Source organism: Macrotis lagotis, chromosome 2, assembly GCF_037893015.1.
Source record: "Macrotis lagotis isolate mMagLag1 chromosome 2, bilby.v1.9.chrom.fasta, whole genome shotgun sequence".
NCBI classification, from domain to species: Eukaryota; Metazoa; Chordata; class Mammalia; order Peramelemorphia; family Peramelidae; genus Macrotis; species Macrotis lagotis.
The window spans coordinates 270,138,271-270,159,129 of record NC_133659.1 but is presented as its reverse complement, the minus strand read 5'-3'; positions in this window follow the sequence as shown (position 1 = coordinate 270,159,129).

The following is a 20,859-nucleotide window of genomic DNA, read 5'->3' as shown; positions in this document are numbered from 1 at the left end:
TGAAGTTATTTTCCCATGAACAAGACAACTGTCTCCCATCTCTGAACATTTTCTCTGATAATCTCTCATAATTATTTTTCATGTGTGGAATTCTCTACTTCCTCATCTCTACCTACTGGCTCCATTAACTTCCTTTAAGTCTCAACTAAAATTCATCTTCTGTAGAAAGTTTTTTCTGTCTCTTCTTAATTCTTGTGCTTTCCTGCTCTTACTCCTATGAATCCCATAACATCCTTTATTCATTCAAATCTTCTTGCTAGAGAGTCTAGCACATGGCTTGCACTTAATAATTGTTTATTTACTGATGGATATAATATCTGGCACAATAGAAAAATAGACTGGTTTTGGACTTAGGAGAGCTAAATCTGAATCCTATTTTTGACACTATTCTATTATTTGGGGGTATCTCACCCCAGATCATATGTTCAAGGAACCCCAAATGTCCAAGTATTGAAGCTCAGTATATTTTCTCAGAAAGATTGAAATTTGATCAAATATTTCTCTAGCAGTAGGCTAAATTTCCATGGGTGGAAGACTCTACCATAGTGGCCAATATGCTTTAACTAATTTAATTTTATTTGAAAATACTAAAGCTGTCACAGAGTTGCAGTTAAAATGCCATTCAAATATGACAAAGACAGATAATGGTAAGAATGTACATGAAAGCAATGTACCCTTCTGAGTATGCAACTTTGAATACTTTTTTAATGTTGAGAAAGTATCTGTGTTTATAGAGATTAATTAGTCTTGGGGGAATTTTTATTATTATGTCTCAATAATTTAGAATAGATGAAAAATAAAAAGCAAATGATGTTCCACTTCCCAGGACTCCATTGGGACTAAGCAGACTAATCTTTCTTTTATCCTACAACTAAGTGTCCTTCCTTTATATTATTTCTATAATTTAACCAAGGCTTGAGGTTCCAAATCAGCATAACAAAAACCAAATATCAATCTTTTTGATGAAAAGAATCATGAGACCTCCATGCCAAGCTGAGAAAGACAGTCTCAGTCTTTTCCTATGTATCATTCAAACTAGTAGGCAAAACGTGGACAGTAAAAAAAAAGAAAAACCAGGAAAGTAGAAAGAAAGAAATGAAATAAAGAGAGAGAGAGAGAGAAAGAGAGAGAGACACAGAGAAACAGAAAGACAGTGAGAGAGAGAATGAGAGAGAAAAAAAGGTATATTATACAGTTCAAGATAAAATTATATCCTCTTAAAGTTTCTGTCAGTTTCTCATTCTCAGAATAACTATATGAAAAAAATCATGTTTCTAACTTTTTAAAAATACGACCAATGTAAATTAAGGACAAAAGCTTAACATCTGAATCCTCATGGATTCCCTCTTCATCCCCTCATCCAATTATTCACCAAGACTATGGGATCTATCTTTTAGGAGCATATCTTTAAAACTAGATGGGTTATGAGAAGTTATTTAATCTGATCTCATCCTTTTTTGAAAGAAGATCCAAGACTTAGGGAGTATAGTGTCTTGTCTGTCTTCACTATTGTCAGAGTTATGCTTTGAAATGAGGTCTTCTGACTCTGGAGTCACTTTTCAGTTCACTGTACCAAACTTGATATTTTTATTAATTCCCTCTATGGAGACTTTCTTATTTTGCAAAAGTTCTAATGGAAGAGTCTGGCTGTTCATCACTTGTTCTTCGATGTGCCTAACACATCTTTTTTCCCTATTATACAGTTCCATTATAGCAGCCTTTATTCCTATGTTTCCTGAATTTCTAATTGGTTATATTTGATGTAACCTATACAATCAACATATGCTTCTCCATTACTCTTTGTGTGCTATTTGTCTTTAGTTCCTCAGAGGCTGTAATGTTACAGGTCTTAATTGCTATGCCATACAACAAAAGTGGTAAAATACTAATATGTGTGTATGCATATTTGTGCATGTATTTGCTTATATTATACATATTATCATATGCTTCTTTGTATTATGATTTATAATATATATATATACAAAAATCATGAAATATAAAAACATGTATAAATATATTATATGATTTTCAATTAGATGATATATATATATACATGAAAATCTATATCTATGTAGATAGATAGATAGATAGATAGATATAATATTGCTTGAAAGAGTTATTTCAATTGTCCTGTGGTCAGGATGACTTTCATCTAAAAACATAATTTCAATATTCTCTCTTCATTTCTCTTCTACTTATGGTTCCTAAAAGAATGAGTCTCTCTCTCTCTCTCTCTCTCTCTCTCTCTCTCTCTCTCTCTCTCTCTCTCTCTCTCTCTCTCTCTTGATTATATATATATATATATATCACATATATATATATATATATATATATATATATGTTAAGAATATTTTCTTTTAGTGCAAAATCCATTAGACCTCATTAGGCAAATATGGAGCTAGACTATTTTCAACATATTTCATTGTACCACTATCTCACAGTCTTCGCATGTTGAAATACAATGAATGTTGGGAATAAAATGAGTCTTTTGTGGTAATAACTGCAATTACTTTTCAATTTGAAAACATGAATACATACACACAGTTATACATGCACTTGATTGCTAGAAGGATAGGTCACTTATCAATGGGGATATGAGCTTAATGCTAGTGGCAGTTTGGCAGAGAGTTCCTCAATGAATGCAGGATAATATAGGATTTAAGTTTTAATACCATGATTCTATAATGCTGAGCTAGCTGACACACTGTCCTAAAGAGGAAGCAATAGAATAACATAATAGACTCCCTACTGAATGTGAAATTTACATTAATGATTAGAAGCAGTACTCATACTTCCACATAGCAAGCTATTTGTTTTAGGGAAAAGAAGGTAGTTGTAAATTAAATTTGAATCATCCATCTCGTGTTTTGTGTTGCTCTCCAGTTTTAAAAGAATATATTATAGGTCATGTTGGAGATGATATTAATCTTCTTTATAATTATTAAGTTCTATAAGGAGAAATGCAAATTAAAATCTCAAAGAGCTTTTATCAAGAACACAAATGATTATATATTTTTATTTTCATATTGATGAAAATAAACTGTGAAATTGGCTACTCTTTGTCTAAATCAGTTATGTAATTTGTCAATATTTTTTATTTTTTTAGAAAAAGTATTATCTGTGGTGAATTTTATTTTATATTTTTCAATTTATATTTTATTTAATTTTCAAATTACATGTTATGAAAGTTTTTCAACATTCAACCAAAGACCACATGCATATGCATATTTTTGAGTTATATGATTTCCTTCCACCCTCTCTTCTCACCCCCCTTCCCTCAGTGGCAAACAATTAGGTAAATATTGTACATACATATTTATGTTTAACATGTTTACAGATTAGTCATTTCTGCTATAAGGAATTAGGATTAAGGAGAAAGAAATTCATCATTTAGGAAAGAAAGGAAGAAGAGAAATTAAAATAAAATGAATGTAGTGTTCATTCAGTTTCTGTGGGATTTCTTTTGATTTTGTTTTGTTTGTTTGTTCTTCCTCTAAATGGAGATAGCATTATCCATAACTGGTCTCTTAGAGTTATCCAAGTTCTCTGAATTGCTGAGAGATATTTCATCCATCAAGTTTGATCATTCACAATGTTGTTGTGTGTAAAGTGTTCTCTTGGTTCTGCTCCCTTCACTCAGCATCAGTTCCTGTAATTCGTTCCATGCTTCTGTAAAGTCTGACCATTCAGGATTTCTTATACAATAATAGCATTGCATACCATTCATATACCATAACTTGTTCAGTCATTCCCCAGTTGATGGCATCCCCTCAATTTTCAATTCTTTGCCACTATTGAAAGAAAGCTGCTTTGCATATTTTGGAGCATGTAGGATGGTTCTCATTTTTTATGATTTCTTCTGGATATAGGTCTAATATTGGAATCTCTGGATCAAAGGATATGTTCAGTTTTATTGCTCTTTGGGCATAGTTCCATATTTCTCATCAGAGTTGTCAATATTGTTTATCCAGGTACCCTATATACTGAAAGGTTCATCAACAATTATCAAATAGGGCTTTGGAGAAACATGAGACCAAATGAATGTTCAGCACCTAAACTTCCTCATACAGGGCACTTAGTAGACATTTAATAAATACTTAATAAATGTATATTGATTGTTTGATTGATTGACTGAAGTAGATGATGAGGGAATAAGAGGGACTACTATTTTGTTAGAAGGAATGATCAAAGGGATAATTCCATGGAAACACAGAAAGATATATGTGAAATGATGCAGAGTAATATATGAGCAGAACAAGGTGACAATTTATACTTTAATATATAAAAGAAAAATATTAAAAAACTTAAGAAATTGTATTAACTACATTTCTCCCAAGGATATCCTTCACCTCACTTCCTTCAGTGGGAAGATTGTGGAAGAAACATTAATGTTTGACAATTTAAAAAACATAAAATTAATATAAAAAAACAAATCCTTATTAGAGCAAAGTTAAGAACAGAAAAACAGATGATAAAGCATGCTGCTCATAACCTGAGAGAGAAGTGATATACTGAGGAGACAAATTTAAAAATAAATTCATGGACATGGTTAATCTGAAATTTTGTAGTTTTGGTTACTCATTTATTACAAATTATTTTTGTTTTCTTTTGTTTTGTTTTTCATTTGGGCGTTAGGAGGAAGTTGAAGAAAATACTTATTAATTGAGGAAATAATTTAAAAACCAAGAGCAGGAAATTCACTGTGAAAATTAATAAAAATTATGGAAATATGAAAGTTCTAAAGATGATTAATTTCATACCCTGTATGTTCTTATTGAGACATGTGAAATGACTGTTAAATTTTTAGTACAATGTTTTTCCCTCAAAACACAGTAAATGCTAGAAATCAGGACTTTATTTTTTGCATGCTTTTTTCTTCTTAAGAAAGTAATAGAAAAAATATTATTAGTTCAGATTAAAGTTAAAAATATGTCCTTTGTATATTTTTGCTTTAGAGACTCTTAAACATTTATCAGCACCCACTGTATGAGTATAATAATCTGAACATTTGAAATGCTTTCATATCTGCCAGAGATTTTTAGACAATTAAAATAGCGAGAGAAGTAGATAAAGAAAGCAACTCATCCCAGAGACTGTCATTGGAATCTAAATACAGACTCAAGTAGATTTTTTTCTCTCTCACTATTCTTGAGGTTTCTCATTTTGTTGGGTGGGGTTATGTTTATTCACATAGCAAAATTATTATAATAATATAAGATAAATATTCCTTCCAAAATTAAAAAACACATTTTTCACACAAATGTGTATGCTTAATATTAACCTGATTGTTTGATGCTGAGGGGAGGGAGCTGGGAAGGGTAGGTGAAATGAAATTTTGTAACTTAAAAATATACATATACATAAGCATGAATGTTGAAAAACTTTCATAACATATATTTGGAAAACTAAAATATCAATTAAAAAAACAAATCAAAAAATTAAAAAATTAAAAATAGGTACAAGTGTTATATCTTCCCTTATAAGTATGTATACAATTTAATGGTCTTTACTGACATTTGTTTTGTTTTGTTTTGTTTTGTTTTGTTTTGTTTTGTTTTGTTTTGTTTTGTTTTGTTTTGTTTCTTTCCTTCCGCTTTTCTTACATTTTTATACATCTCTTGAGTTATATATTTGGCTATCGAATTCTCTGTTCGGTTTTGGTTTTTTTGTCAGGAAATTTTGAAAGGCCTCTGTTATTGAATTTCTATCTTTTCTCCTAACATTATATGCTGAATTATGCTGGACAGTAAATTCTTGGTCATAAGCCCGGGTCTTTTGCCCTCTGATATATGGTATTCCAGGTTATCTGGTCCTTCAATGTTGAGTTTGATAAGTCCTGTCTAAGTCTGATAGTGCTTCATTTGTATTTAAATTGTTTCCTTTTTGTTGCTTTCAGTGTTTTCTCCTTTATTTGAAAATTCTGGAATTTGGTTATAATAGCTCTTAGAGTTTTTATCCTGGCATCTCCTTCTAGAGGAATCCTGTGTATTCTTTCAATGGTTATTTTGTCTTCTAATTCTCTCAAATTTGGACAGTTTTCCCTGATAATTTCCTGCAAGATGTTTTTTAGGTTCTTTTTATTTGATCTAAGGATTTCTAGTAGTTCAAGGATTTTTAAGTTACTTTGTGTGGGTCTGGTTTCCATGTGGTATGTTTTTCCTAAAAAGTACTTTACAATTTTTTTCAATTTTTTCAGCCTTTTTATTTTCTTTGATGGAATCTTGTAGTCTCATAGGTTCATTGGTTTCTATTTTCTCAATTCTAATTTTTAAGGTTTTATTTTCTTCAATTACCCTTTGTGTTTTCTTTTCCAGTTAATTAATTCTACAATTTGAAAAGTTGCATTATTTTTCTAGTTGGTTAATTTTACTTTTAAAGGAGCTGATTTCTTTGGTCAATTATCCAAAATTTTCCTACATGGTTCTCCTTTCCTTTTTCCATTTTCTTATTTCTCTTATTTGGTTTTTATAGTCTTTTCTAAGGTCTTCTGTGAACTTTTGACTTTGAATCCTATTTGTAGACTCTTCTGAGTGCATAGTTTTTTCACTGTTTTCTTCTTCTGAGGTGGCATTGCTGTTAATTTTATATACATAATAACTTTCTATAGTGAGCACCCTTAGTTTTTTTGCTCATCTTGAAATTCTGAGTACCAATCCTTGGATATAGGGAGTATAGAACCAAGCCTTGCCCGTGCAGAGGTTAATTTCCTCCTCTAGGTTCAGGCTCTGCCTATGAAGTGATTTTTTCCCAATCCAGTTCTGTCTTTTTCCCCAGTATTCCCAGGGTTCAGACTTTGTTTGACCCTCGCTGCTGGCTTGTTATCTAGCTACCCAGAACAATACTGCTGTTAAGTTATCAGTACCTGGACTACACTGTGGCTAAAAGCCTCTCCCTGGCTTTCCTGCTATCCTGCAGAAAAATTTTTTCTCCTTTCCCCACAAAGAAACAAACCTTCACTGAAGCTCTTCCAAGATGTCTACTGTTGAAAATTTCTTTCGATCTTCTCTTTTTCTGTCTGTATAGCGGCTTCATTTAGCTTTGGTAGGGAAAAACTCTGGGAGCATGTTAGCTGCACATCTCCATCTTGGCTCTGTCCTGGAAGTCCTAGTCCAGTAATTTTCTTATGAAAAAAAAGTTCAGTCACTAGTGTACTTTGAAAATAATTTTGAAGAAATATTTATCCATACTATTAATCCATTATCCTAAGTCATAACTAAATATGTAATACTGAAAAAATTATATTACAATATTATACAAATTTGCTAACTTTCTGCAAGAGCAAGAGAACAGTTCCCCCTTACCTGAAAAATTAACCTAAAGAAAATTTTGGGACTCAAAAACATCCTTTTGGGGGCGGCTAGGTGGCGTAGTGGATAAAGCACAAGCCCTGGAGTCAGGAGTACCTGGGTTCAAATCTGGTCTCAGACACTTAATAATTACCTAACTGTGTGGTCTTGGGCAAGCCACTTAACCCCATTGCCTTGCAAAAACCTAAAAGAAATCTTTCCTAAAATTTATCATAATTTTCAGTACAGTAACTAACAAATTTGTATTGTTTGCAATCTCTCCTTTTGTCAAAATTGTTACAGTGTAAATGGTTAACTCAAGATATATACATAAAAAGTAATTAAGTTCTAAAATGTAGAACATAACAGAATACGTCAAAACAAAGTTATATCTAAAAAAGTCACAATAGTGTGCATCAAATGCAGTGTTCTTTAAAAGACCTGATCTATTGCTTAATATAGTGCCTGAATTATGTGAAATATTTTTTAGATATTTGTGGAATGATGCTGGACTTGGAATCAGGTAGACTTGACCTCCTTAAAACAATTATTAGTTATTTCATTTAACTTCTTTTAGAGGTTTTTCAGCTATATAAATTACAGTTCTTCCAAACGTATTTATTCCACACTAGAAATTCTCAAATTGTGATCTAGGAACTCCTAGTTTCCCCTAAGACCATATTAGGACATTTGTGATATCAAAACTCTTCCTATAATAAATATGACATGTTAACTTCTATATTGTTACTTTCAATGAAAAGAAGTTCTGTAAATAAAATTTCTTTGGGGCTCCTCAATTACTTTTCAGTATTGAAGGGGAATCTGAAAACTAAAATGTTGAGAATCTTTATTGTATTTAATTCTCATCTACTTCTTTCAAATATCCACTATGAAGGATTGATCTGACAAGAATAAGACCTTCCCCTAAGTATCTTAACATTTTGTAGATTCCAGTGTATCTTTCAGAGCAAACATTTGTTTTCATTTTTTTATCTATATGCAGAATAAGCAATATCCTTTATTCCTGCTCATTTTTATTCAGTAACTTTAGTCATGCCTTACTCTTTATGATCTCATATAGAATTTTTTGGCAAAGGTACTAGAATTATTTGCTATTTCCTTCTCCAACTCATTTGATGGATGAGAAAAAGAAGATTAAACAGGATTAAATATGAGTGCAGATTTGAACTCAAATCTAACTGCCTACAGACCCAATGGTCTCTCCACTCTGCTACATAGCATTCACTATTCTGTTAATACTTTGCCCTAAATAATACCATTTGAACTACTGTTTGAAGAAATGCATTCTTCAAAATGTATTGTCTATCTAATTCTATTCAATATCTCTAGTTTATACTTTGAGTAAATTGCAATTTTTTAAAAATATTATTATTAAACTAATGATCTGTAGCCTTTTGAAATTATTGGAAGAATTCTGTACCTAAGAAGTTATAAAAAAAGATGTCAAACTTGCAATAAAATATAGAACATAACTCCATTGCTTTCCATGCCATAACACCTCCAACCAAATCTAAAAAAAAAAAAACAAAAACGAACTGAGTCTGAACTGGGAAATTCATAAAAAGAAACATCAAAGTGAGTCATTTTATTTCCTAGTTCAAGATAATGAACTAAAGAGACAGACAGACAGAAGAGAGAGATAGAGACAGGCAGGAGAGAAAAAGAGAGAGAAAGAGACAGAGATAGAGAGACAGAGAGTCTAGAATTCTCAAGATGTTTTAGAATAAGAAAGCAAAGTAGAAATATCAAGAATTCACAAGTCGCCCTCCAAATCACAATCCATGTAATATTATTGTCAAAATCCAAATATTCCATGTCAAAGAAAAAATATTGCAGGCAAAAATAATTAAAGTACCAAGGATGAATAGTCAGGACAACTGATTTAGCAACCACCACCACATAGGAACTGGGAATAAGCAGTAATATAGTACCTATTATGTTAGAGACCAGTTAGTGGCACAATGAATAAAGTTCAGGGTCTCAAGTTATGTTCTATCATTCAAAACTGGCCTTGGACAATTACTAGATATGTACCTTAGGCAAGTTAATTACACCTGTTTATCTCAATTCCTCATCTATAAAATAATCTAAAGAAGGAAATTACAAACCAGTCCAGTGTCTTTGTAAATAAACTACAAATGGGATCACAAAGAGTTGGACATGACTGAAATAATTGAACAACAATCTAATTTGGCTAATTTGATTTAGAAAATGAAGTAAACTAAAGTGCTGGTATCCAAAATGAAAAGAAAAAAATAATATGAAATTTAAAACAATTATTAAGAATTATTTTTCCAACTTTCTGCAAATTAATCTGACAATCTAAGTGAAGATGTAAACACCTTGGATTAATAGAAAATAAATAAAATAATATTATAATACATATAATATGATGTTATACAATACAATGCAATAAGCCTTTAGTAGAAAAATAAATTGAACAAGCCAAAATTTTATGTTCTAGGAAACTTCCAGGGGGCGGAATGTGGGGAATGGATGGGGAAGTGCCCACAGAGGCAAGATGATGGACGAAGGCAGAGAATTCCAGCTCTTCCCCAAACTATTCAAACACCTTTAAATAATAACTCTAACTGAATTCTGGACTGAGTGAAATAATTTTTCCAGGCAACTTTGAAGATTCACTGGAAAGTCTGTTACACCAGGGTTACAAAGTACTATAGCACAGCCTGGTCCACACCAGCCAGTGGAGCAATCCAGGTCCAGTCATCCAGGAACTGACCACAGGGTGCCTGGCTCCCTGAGAGGTACCTTGGTCCATGAAAGCAGGGCAGTTTACAGACCTCTCAGCTCAGGGATTGCCAAGGAACACTTAGAAGGTCAGCAGGAAAACTCTGCTGCACCAGCGTGAGTTCAGGGTCTAATCAAGTGCTTGTCTCACCATAGATCCAGTACCTGGACCTAGAAGCAGGACTGGGGAGTCCTGGGCAGTTGTTTCTAGAATGTTCAGCCCACAGAGGGTAAGGACATTACTGGAGACTATAGAGGTCTCTCTGGTGCCTCTGAGGCAGGACTCTATTGCTTTGCAGATACTCAGATCCAGGTCACAGTCTGGGACCCCAGTTTCTCAGGAAAATAATTTTTACTGTCATCACAGAGCAGGCTCCTCACAGTTGCAGGGCACAGGAGAGTGCTTGTGGTCATCCACAGACCAGAGCACAATCTAGAAGAGTATTTAGAGCCTATCAGATGACCTTGAAGGTATTGTGGCCCCTGAGGGAGTACCCCTGAAAATACTTGCAAAAACACTCAGAACCATGCAAAAGTCCACACTCCACACTAGAAGCAGAACTTCATCTTTAGCAAAAGATGAAATCAAGATTTAAGTTGGGGAAATGACTGAAGAAAAAGAAAAGAATCCAGGAGAGACAACTTAAGAAGCACTGGGCTTCCTGGAAACACTGAGGAAAAAAACTGGATGAATATTTCAGGATTTAATGACGGAAAACTGCACTGATATTATGGAACCAGAGAACAAAATATTATTGAAAGAATATGTTGATTCCCGCTTGAAAAGGATCCCAAAAGGAAAACACGAAGGAATATTGTGGTCAAATTCCAGAATTATCAGTTAAAAGGGGAAAATCCTGCAAGCATCAAGAAATAAACAATTTAGATGCCAAGAAGCCAGAGTAAGTATTACACAGGACCTGGTTGCATCAACATTAAGGGATCAAAGGGCCTGGAATATGATATTCCAAAGAGCAAGGGAGCTTGGAATGCAGCCAAGAATTCACTATCCAGAAACGCTGAGCCTTCTCTTCCAGGGGAAAAGATGGACATTTAATGAAATAGGAGACTTTCAACTATTCTTGATGAAAAGACCAGAGCTGAATAGAAAATTTCGGCTTCAAACAGGAGACTCAAGTGACACATGAAAAGATAAAAAAGGGAAAAGAAAAGTAACTGCTTTCAAATAAGATGAAATGAGCTATATCCCCACCTAGGAGAAAGATTCCAATAACTTCTGAGAATTGTAACTGTATTAGAGAATATACTTAGCCAGAAGTAAGGGATAATCATGACTTGCCTGTGAGTCTCATAGAATGATTTAAAAACAATATCTCCTTAAAAAGGGGGGACAGAAAAGAGACAGGAGGCTGAGGAAATTGAATGGGGTAAATCACATTACATGAAGAGATACAAAGGAGCTACTGCAATAGAGGGGAAGAAGGGAGGAGGTGAGAACTGCCTGAATCTTACTTTCATATGATTTGGCTCAAAGAAGGATTAACTCACATATCCTCCCTTAAGCAAAGAAACTTATCTTACCTTTCAAGTATAAAATGGGGAAAGGGGGAGGGGGAAGGAAAAGATGGACTAAAAGAAGGAAGGAAAAGAAGAGGCAAAGAAAAAGGCAAAAGGAAAGGGTGGGGTTGGATATGGGGAGCAAACACAATGAAGGAGATAGTATTCAGAAACAAAATGCTGGGGAATATGGATAAGGTGAAAAATTGAAAAAAATACAAACAGGGAACATAGCATGGAGGGCAATGAAGAGTTAATAATTATAACTTTGAATGTGAATGGAATGAATCTCTCATAAAATGTAAGTGAATAACAGAGTAGATTAAAAACCAAAATTCTACAATATGTTGTTTACAAGAAACTCATTTGAAGCAGAGAGATACATATAGAGTAAAAGTAAAAGGTTGGAGCAGAATATATTTTGCTTCAGCTGAAATGAAAAAGCCAGGGATAGCAAACATTATTTCAGACAAAGGAGCCAGAAAAATAGATCTTATTAAAAGAGTTAAGGAAAGAAGCTATATCCTAAACTATATCCTCCTAAAAGGTACCATAGACAATGAAGCCATTTCAATATTAAATAAGTATACACTAAGTGGTACAATGACCAAATTCTAAGAGGAGAAGCTGAATGAGTTACAAGAAGGAATAAACAGTAAAACTCTATTGGTGGGAAAACTCAAGCTCACACTCAAAGAACTAGAAAAATCTAACCATAAAATAAACAAGAAGTTAAACAGATAAATAGAACGTTAGAAAACCTAGACATTATAGATCTTTGGAGAAAATTGAATGGGCATAGAAAAGAATATACTTTTTTGAAGTACATGGCATTTACACAAAAATTTACCATGTATTAGAGCAAAAAAACCTTATAATCAAATGTAGAATGGAAGAAATAGTGAATATTTCCTTCTCAGATCATGTTGCAATATAAATCACATACACTAATGGGCCATGGAGAAATAAACCTAAAATTAATTGGAAACTTAATAAGCTCATTTTAAAGAATGAGTGGAACAAACAACAAATTATAGAATTAACTATTTTATGCTAGATAATGCAAATAACAAGACAATATACCAAAACTGATGGAATAAAACCAAGGCAGTTCTTAAGGGATATATTATATCTGTAACTGCTTACAGGAATAAAATTGAGAAAGAGGATGCAACTAAAAAGATTAGAGAAAGAACAAATTAAGCCCCCCAATTAAATATCAATTTAGAAGTTCTAAATATTAAAGGAGAAATTAAAAAAAATTAATGGAAGAAAGCTATTGAACTAATAAATAAAACCAAGAATTGGTTTTATGAAAAAGTAAAATTGATAAACCTTTGGTTATTTTGATTTAAAAAATAAAGAAGAAAACCAAATTGCTAGTATCATACATGAAGAATGTGAACTCATCACAAATGAGGAGGAAATTAAAGTAATAATTCAGAATTATTTTGCCCAACTGTATGAAAATAAATTTGATAATCTTAGTAAAATGGATCAATATTTACAAAAATATAAGAGGAAATTAAATACCTAAATATCCCTATCTCAGAAAAAGAAATTTAACAAGCCATTATTGAACTCCCTAAGAAAAAAATCTCCATCACCAGATGTACTCACAAGTGAGTTCTATCACACATTTAAGGAACAATTTGTTCCAATTCTATATAAACTCTTTAGAAAAATAAGTGAAGATGGAACTCAGCCTAATTCTTTCTATGACACCAATACAGTGCCGATACATAAATTAGGAAGAGTTAAAACAGAGAAAGAAAATTATAGACTAAATTTCCTAATGAATGTAGAAGCAAAAAAATCTTAAATAAAATCGCAGCAAAGCAATTACAGCAAGTTATCATTAGAATAATGCACTATGACCAAACAGAATTTATCCCAGGAATGCAGGGTTGGTTCATTATTAGGAAAACTGTTAGTATAATTGACTATATCAATAATAAACCTAACAGAAATCATCTGATTATCTCAATAAATGCTGAAAAAGCCTTTGACAAAATACAGTACCCATTCCTACCAAAAACATTAGGAATAAATGGATTAATCCTTAGAATGATAATCAGTATCAATCTGAAACCATCAACAAGCATTATATGCAATGGAGATAAGTTAGAGGTATTTCCACTAAGATCAGGTGTGAAACAAGGATGCCCATTATCATCACGACTATTATTCAATATTGTATTAAAAATGTTAGCTTCAGGAATAAAAAGAAAGAAAAAGAAATTTAGCAAGGTTGCAGGATATAAAATAAACCCACATATATATGCTCAGTATTTCTATAAATTACTAGCAGTATACAGTAAAAAGAGCTAGAAAGAGAAATCCCATTTAAACTAATATAATGCAATATAAAATTCTTTGGAGTGTACCTGCCAAGGCAGACTCAGGATCTCTATCTATGAAAACAACTATAAAACACTTCTCACAAATAAAAACAGTTTTAAATAACTAGGCAATTATCAACTGCATATGGATAGGCTGAGCTAATATAATAAAAATGACAATTCTACCTAGATTAAACTGATTATTTAGTGCCTTAGAAATCAAAATTCCAAAAGATTACATTAATAAGATAAAAAATATAATGTAATTCATATGGAAAAACAAAAAGTCAAGAATATTCAGTGATTTAATGGAAAAAAGTGCAAAAGTAGGTGGCTTAGCCTTACCAGATCAAAAATTAAATTATAAAGTATCAATAATCAAAACTCACTGGTAGTGGCTAAGAAATAGAGTGGAGGATCAGAGGAATAGATTAACTACAAATTATTATAGTAAGATAAGATCAAAATAGGTACAGGATTTAGACATAACAGACAATATTATAAGCAAATTGGGAAATCATGGAATAGTTTACCTGTCATCTATGGAAAAGGAAGCAGGTTTTAACCAAGTAAGAGATGAAGAACATTATTAAAACCATATCAGATAATTTTCATTTCATTAATGTGAAAAGTTCTCATATAGCACTACTGTAACCAAGATCAAAAGAAAGGCAGTAAAGTAGGAAACAATTTTTACAACTAGTATTTTTAACAAAGGACTTATTTCTATATTTCTAAAATATCTAGAGGAGTGTGTCCAATTAAAAAAAAAAACAGGCCATTTCCCAATTGACAAATGGTCAGAGGATATGCAAGACAATTTACAGATGAGGAAATCAGCTATCTATGCTTTTATGAAAATCGCTCTAAATGATTGCTGATTCGAGAAATGCAAATTAAAGTATCTCTGAGGTACTACCTCATACCTCACAGATTGCCCAATATGACCAGAAAGGAAAATGACCAGTGTTGAGAGGGATGTGGGAAATCTGGAACACTAATACATTGTTGGTGGAGCTGTGAACTGATCCAAACTTTCTGGAGAGCAATTGAGAATTACACTCAAAAGACAGTAAAAATATGCATGCCCTTTGATCTAGCAATGCTAGTACTAAGTCTATATCCTGAATAGATCATGAAAAAAGGTTAGAACATCACTTATACAAAAATATTCATTGCTGTTTATGGCAGCAAAGAATTGGAAATTAAGTAAATGACCATCAATTGAGGAATGGTTGAACAAATTGTACTTTATTTATAGTATGGAACACTATTATTCCATTAGAACCATTAGAAACCAGGAGGGATGGGAATTAAGAGAAGCCTGGAAAGATTTACCTGAAATGATGTTGAGTGAGATGATCAGAAACAGAAGAACATTGTACACCATAACAGCAACATGGGATGATGATCAACCTTAATGGACTTGGTCATTTCATCAGTGCAATAATTAGGGACAATTTTAGGGTATCTGTCATGGAGAATACCATCTATATCCAAAGAAAGAACTGTGGAGCTTAAACAAAGACCCAAGACTATTACCTTCAATTACAAAAAAAAAAAAAAAGTTGTCTTATGTACTATGCAATTTTGTTGCCTCTTATATTTTACTTTTTTCTCAAGGGTCTGCTTTTTCTCTCAACACATTCAATTTTTATCAATATATAACATGGAAACAATGCAAGGAAGATCAAACTGCTTTCTTTATGGGGGGGAAGGAAAAGAGGTTGGGGAAAAATTGTAAAATTCAAAACATTCCAAAAAAAGATAGGTAGAAAATATTATTGTAGATAATTAGAAAATAAATAAAATATGCATATTTTTAAAAGTTAATTTAAAAAAAAAAGGAAGTAGCTCCTTCAAATGTAGAATGGAGTTAACTGAAGGTAATGACCTTGTGAGAAATCAAAAAACAATAAAACAAAACCAAAGGATGAAAAACTAGAAAATGTGAAGTATCTCACTGGAAAAACCATTGACCTGGAAAACCAAACAAGGAGAGATACTTTAAAAATTATTGGGCCACCTAAAAGTAATGGCCAAATATGACCTAGACTTCATTTTCAAGAAGTAATCCAAGGAGGGGGACGAACAAAGCTGGCAGTGTTAAGTCAGGAATTCTCAGAATCTTGTTCCCCAAAATACTCCAAAAGCTGTCAAATCATGACTCTGGCCAAAATTTAGAGGCACAGAACCAACAGAAAGACTGAGGGATACAATTTCCCAGTCCAACTTAAAGTTCTGCAGGAAAAGTTTGTTTCACCAGGACTGGGGATTGGAAAAAACTGCGGTCACAGAGCAGTGCAGGTACCTAGATCCCTGGAGGTGCCTTGGTCCATGGCAGAGGGGGTGGTTTCCAAACCTTCTGGCCAAGGGATCACTGGAAACAACTTGATGGGTCGGTGAGAGAACTCTGCCACACCTGAGTGAGTAAGGAGTGAATACTGTCAACAGAGTACCCTGACAGTGAGAACCTGCAGTGGAAATGGGGAAGCCAGCCTGCTGCTCCAGTTCACAGCCCACAGATGGTAAGGTGGTTGGGGGGAGACTGCAGAGGTCTCTCTGCTCTCTCTCTGGGGCAGGACTCTGCTGTTTGCCCACACTCAGATCTAGGTTGAAGCTTGGGCTTCTGTTCTACCATAGCCAAGCAGGGACTTTCCTCACTACTGCAGGGTAGAAGGGAGTGCCTGTGGTCAGCCACACCTCAAAACAGAGACTGGAGAACAGGCAGAGACTTTCATAAGATCTTGAAGGAATTAAAGTTCAAGTTAGGTCTCCCCAAACCCCTCCCCAAAAGCATTGGCGGTGCATTCAATTGGTCATAGGCTGAGGAAATGAGCAAACAAAAGAAAAAGAAGAATCTGACAATAGAAAATTACTCTGTTCCCCTGGAAGATTCAGAAGATGACAAATTTAAAGCTTCTATATCCAAAACCTCCAAGAGAAACAGAAAATGGGTCAGGCTATGCATGAGCTCAAAAAAAGACTTTGGGAAGCAATTAAAGGAGGTAGAGGAAAAATTGGGGGGAGAAATGAGAGTGATGCAGATAAATCATGAAAATCAAATAAGCAGCTGCAGAAACTATTGCAGAAAATATACTGGAGGAGGCAGCTAGGTGGTGCAGTGGATAAAGCACTAGCCCTGGAGTCAGGAGTACCTGGGTTCAAACTTAATAATTACCTAGCTGTGTGGCCTTCGGCAAGCCACTTAACCCCATTTGCCTTGCACAAACCTAAAAAAAAAACATGCTGAAAAATATGTTAAAAACTAGTTTAGACCAAATGGAGAAAAGCAACACAAAAGGCAAATGAGGTGAAGAATGCCTTATAAAGCAAAATTGACCAGCTGGAAAAGGAGATTAAAAAGCTCTCCTAAGAAAATAACTCCTTCAAATGCAGAAAGGAACTAAAGGAAGCTGAAGAATTTGTAAGACATCAGGAAGAAATAAAACTATTTCCAAAATAACAAAAATTGGAAGAAAATGTGAAATATTTCATAGGCAAATCAACCAATCTTGAAAACAGATGCAAGAGATAATTTAAAAATTATTGGGCTACATGAAATTCATAGTCAGGAAAGAGCCTAGACTTCATTTTTCAAAAAATAATACAGCAAAATGACCCTGAGATCCTAGAAGCAGAGGGTAAAATAAATTTTGAGGAAATTCAATGGTCACCTCCTGAAAGAGATTCCAAAAGAAAAACTTCCAGGAATATTATAGTCAAATTCCAAAATTCCCAGTCAAATCAAAAATACTGAAACCTGCCAGAAACAAACAATTCAAATATCATGGCTCTATAGTCAGGATTGTGCAGGATCTGGCAGCATCTACATCAAGTGCTCATGGGTCTTGGAATATAATATTCTGGAAGGCAAAAGATCTTGCTTTACAACCAAGAATCAACTACCCAAAAAAACTGAACATCCTCTTTCAGGGGAAAAGATGGACTTCCAATGAAATAGTAGGCTTTCAAACTTTCCTAATGAAATGACCAGAGCTGAACAGAAATTTTGATCTTCAAGTAGAGGAGTCTGGTGAAGCATAGAGATGGCGGATGGGAAGAGCACATTATGAAGAATTTAATGATGTTGAATTCCTTGTATTCCTGCATGGGAAGATGACACTGATAACACATAACAACCTTCTCATTTATTAGGGCCATTAAAAAGAGCAGACATAGTCAAGGCACAGGCTGAAGCTGTATATGGAAGTATAATATATTATAATGATGGTGTTAATGAGCAAAAAAAGGAGTATACTGGAGAAAAGGGAAAGGAGAGGTAGAATGGGCTAAGGAAATTTTAGGTAAAACAGACAGGAAAAAGCTTTTGCAACAGAATGGAAGGAGGGAAGGAGAGAGAGAGAATAATTGAGCCTTAATTCTCATTGTAAGTGGCTCAGAGAGGAAATAGCATACACATGCTGTAGGCAAAGAAATATATCATACCCTGAATGAAAAAAGGAGACAAAAGGGATAGGGAGGGGAAGGACAGGGGGAAGAAAGGGCAGTATAGGTGACAGAGTAGGAAAATCATGGGTGACTCTAGTCAGATACAACACACTTTTGTGTAAGGACAAGGTGAAAGGAGAGAGAAGAGAATAAATCAGGTTGGGGGAAGAGGACAGAGGGAAATAGTGATAGCAATAGCAATAATGGGGAAAAATATTTAAGCAGTTTCTCTAATGGATTTATGACAAAGAATCTGATCCATCCCAGAGACTGAACTGACATATATTTTTTTTCTCTCATTTTATTTTTATTGATGTTTCTCTATCTTGGTGTGTGTTTGGCTGGGGGAGGTCATATTATCTTTTCTTCTACAACAAAAGTATTGTAGAAATCTGAAAATAAAATTGAAAAACCATTTAATTAATTTAAATTTACAACAAAATGATTAATTTTTGTCTACTTTCATTTTCTCCTTTAGCTGAAAATTCTGAAAATTGATTACAATATTCCTAGGAATTTTTATTTTGGGAATCTCTCTTTGGGGGTGATCAGTGGATTCTTTCAAGTACTATTTTGTCTCCTTATTCTAGGTATTAGGGTTGTCTCCCATTATAATTTCCTGAAAAAATATTTTCCAAGCTCTTTAACTGATAGGGGCTTTCAGTTAGAGCAATAATCAGTAAATTTTCTCTCCCAGGTGTACTTTCTAGATTGATCAATTGTCCTGAGAAGTAATTTACATTTTTCTTCTATTTTTTTCAGCCTTTTGTTTTGTTTGATAGAATCTTGGCATCTCCTAGGGTCATAAATTTCCATTTATACAATTTTAATTTTTAGTGTTTGTTTTTCTTCAGTTAGCTTTTTTGTTTCCATTTCCAATTGGCTAACTTTACTTTTAGAGAAGTTGACTTTTTTTTCCATTTGACCAATTTTACATTTAAATTTTTTGTATTCTTGAGTCAATTTTTCACATTTCTCCTGCATGCCTTTCACTTCTTTTTCTTCCATTTATCTTCTCCCTCTCTTGGCTTTTTAAAATCTTCTTGAGCTCTTCTAAGAGATCTTTTTGAATTTGAGACCAACAACAAAACCCCCTTGAGGTATCACATGTAAGCATTTTGTTACTGCTTTCTTCTGACATGGCATTTTTATTCTCCCTATCAGAATAGTAGTTTTGTTATGGTTAGCACTTTTTTTCTTTTTTTGCTCATTTTGAGAGTTGAGCATTGGGGCAAAGGGGACATAGTCTCAAGTTTTTTGTGTTGGGTTACCTCTTGTCTATGTTAATTTAGATGTTAGCAGTTTTTCCCCCCTGTATTATGGTAGCCAAATTCAATCCAGCTGTTTCCAGGACTTGATGATTATATTTTAAACTTAGATTTGTAACCTCCCTGCTGGCCTGCTGCACTGTTGGTTTGCTTATCCCTAATCTGAGCTCCTCTGCAGGTAAGAGCTCCCACTGACTTTCTAACTCTCCTGCCTATGTCTGACTATGAGACAGACCTTTACTGAAATCCCGCCATGATATCTTGAGTTGAAAATACATTGCACTCTCTTTTTTTATTGATTTTGTTGCTTTACAATTTGTTTAGAGTCTTCGTTTAAAATTTCTTCAGAAAAATCTCTGGGAGCTTCCATGTTTCATGTAGTCATATTGACTCTGTCCCCAGATGCATCCAGTCTTCTTTTATCTTGATCATTTCCCTATACTCTTCAATAACTTCATACAATTATTATAGAAGATATCCCATGCTCTTAACTCACATTCTAGGCATGCCTATGTTTTGATTCCCATCTTGTTTTTGTCTCTGCCTCTTCTCTTTCCTGATCTGTTCCTATCACACTTTTGCAAGGATTTCCTTAACCTTCATACTACTAGATCCTTCTTTCTGTGATTTTGCTAAAGTGACTTCCACATAGTAGGCTTTGACTATCTCTTATGACTGAAATGAAATCTCACCTTACCTCCACCTCATTGAATTTCTACTTTCCTGTAAGGTACAACTTATGCTAATATTTTGCAGAAGGCATAGAAACAAATAACTCATGCAAATATGGGAGATACGTTGTACCTTTATGCATACAGACTGTTTACAGTTCCAGAAAAGTATCCTATCTCCAATCTTTGCACAGGTGGTCTCCTATGCTTGAATTGTACTTCCTACTCACTTCAACCTTTCAAACTCCTTCAAAACTCAGCTCTACCTCTTATAATAGTCATTTCCTAATGCAGAGTCTACTACCCTTCCCCAAGTAATAGGGTCTCCCATACAAAAATCATTTTTATTCAGTTTATAAATATTTAGAATCTATTTATATGTGCATACATTATTTTCCCTGGCTCATAATGGGAAGCTCCTTGAAGGCAAGAGTAATTTTGTTGTTTCTTATTTTATTTTCAATACTTTACACAAAAATTGTTTATAGAAGAAATTTAATACTCATTGACTCATTGATATTATTTGTGGATTCATTATTTATAATTATATTGT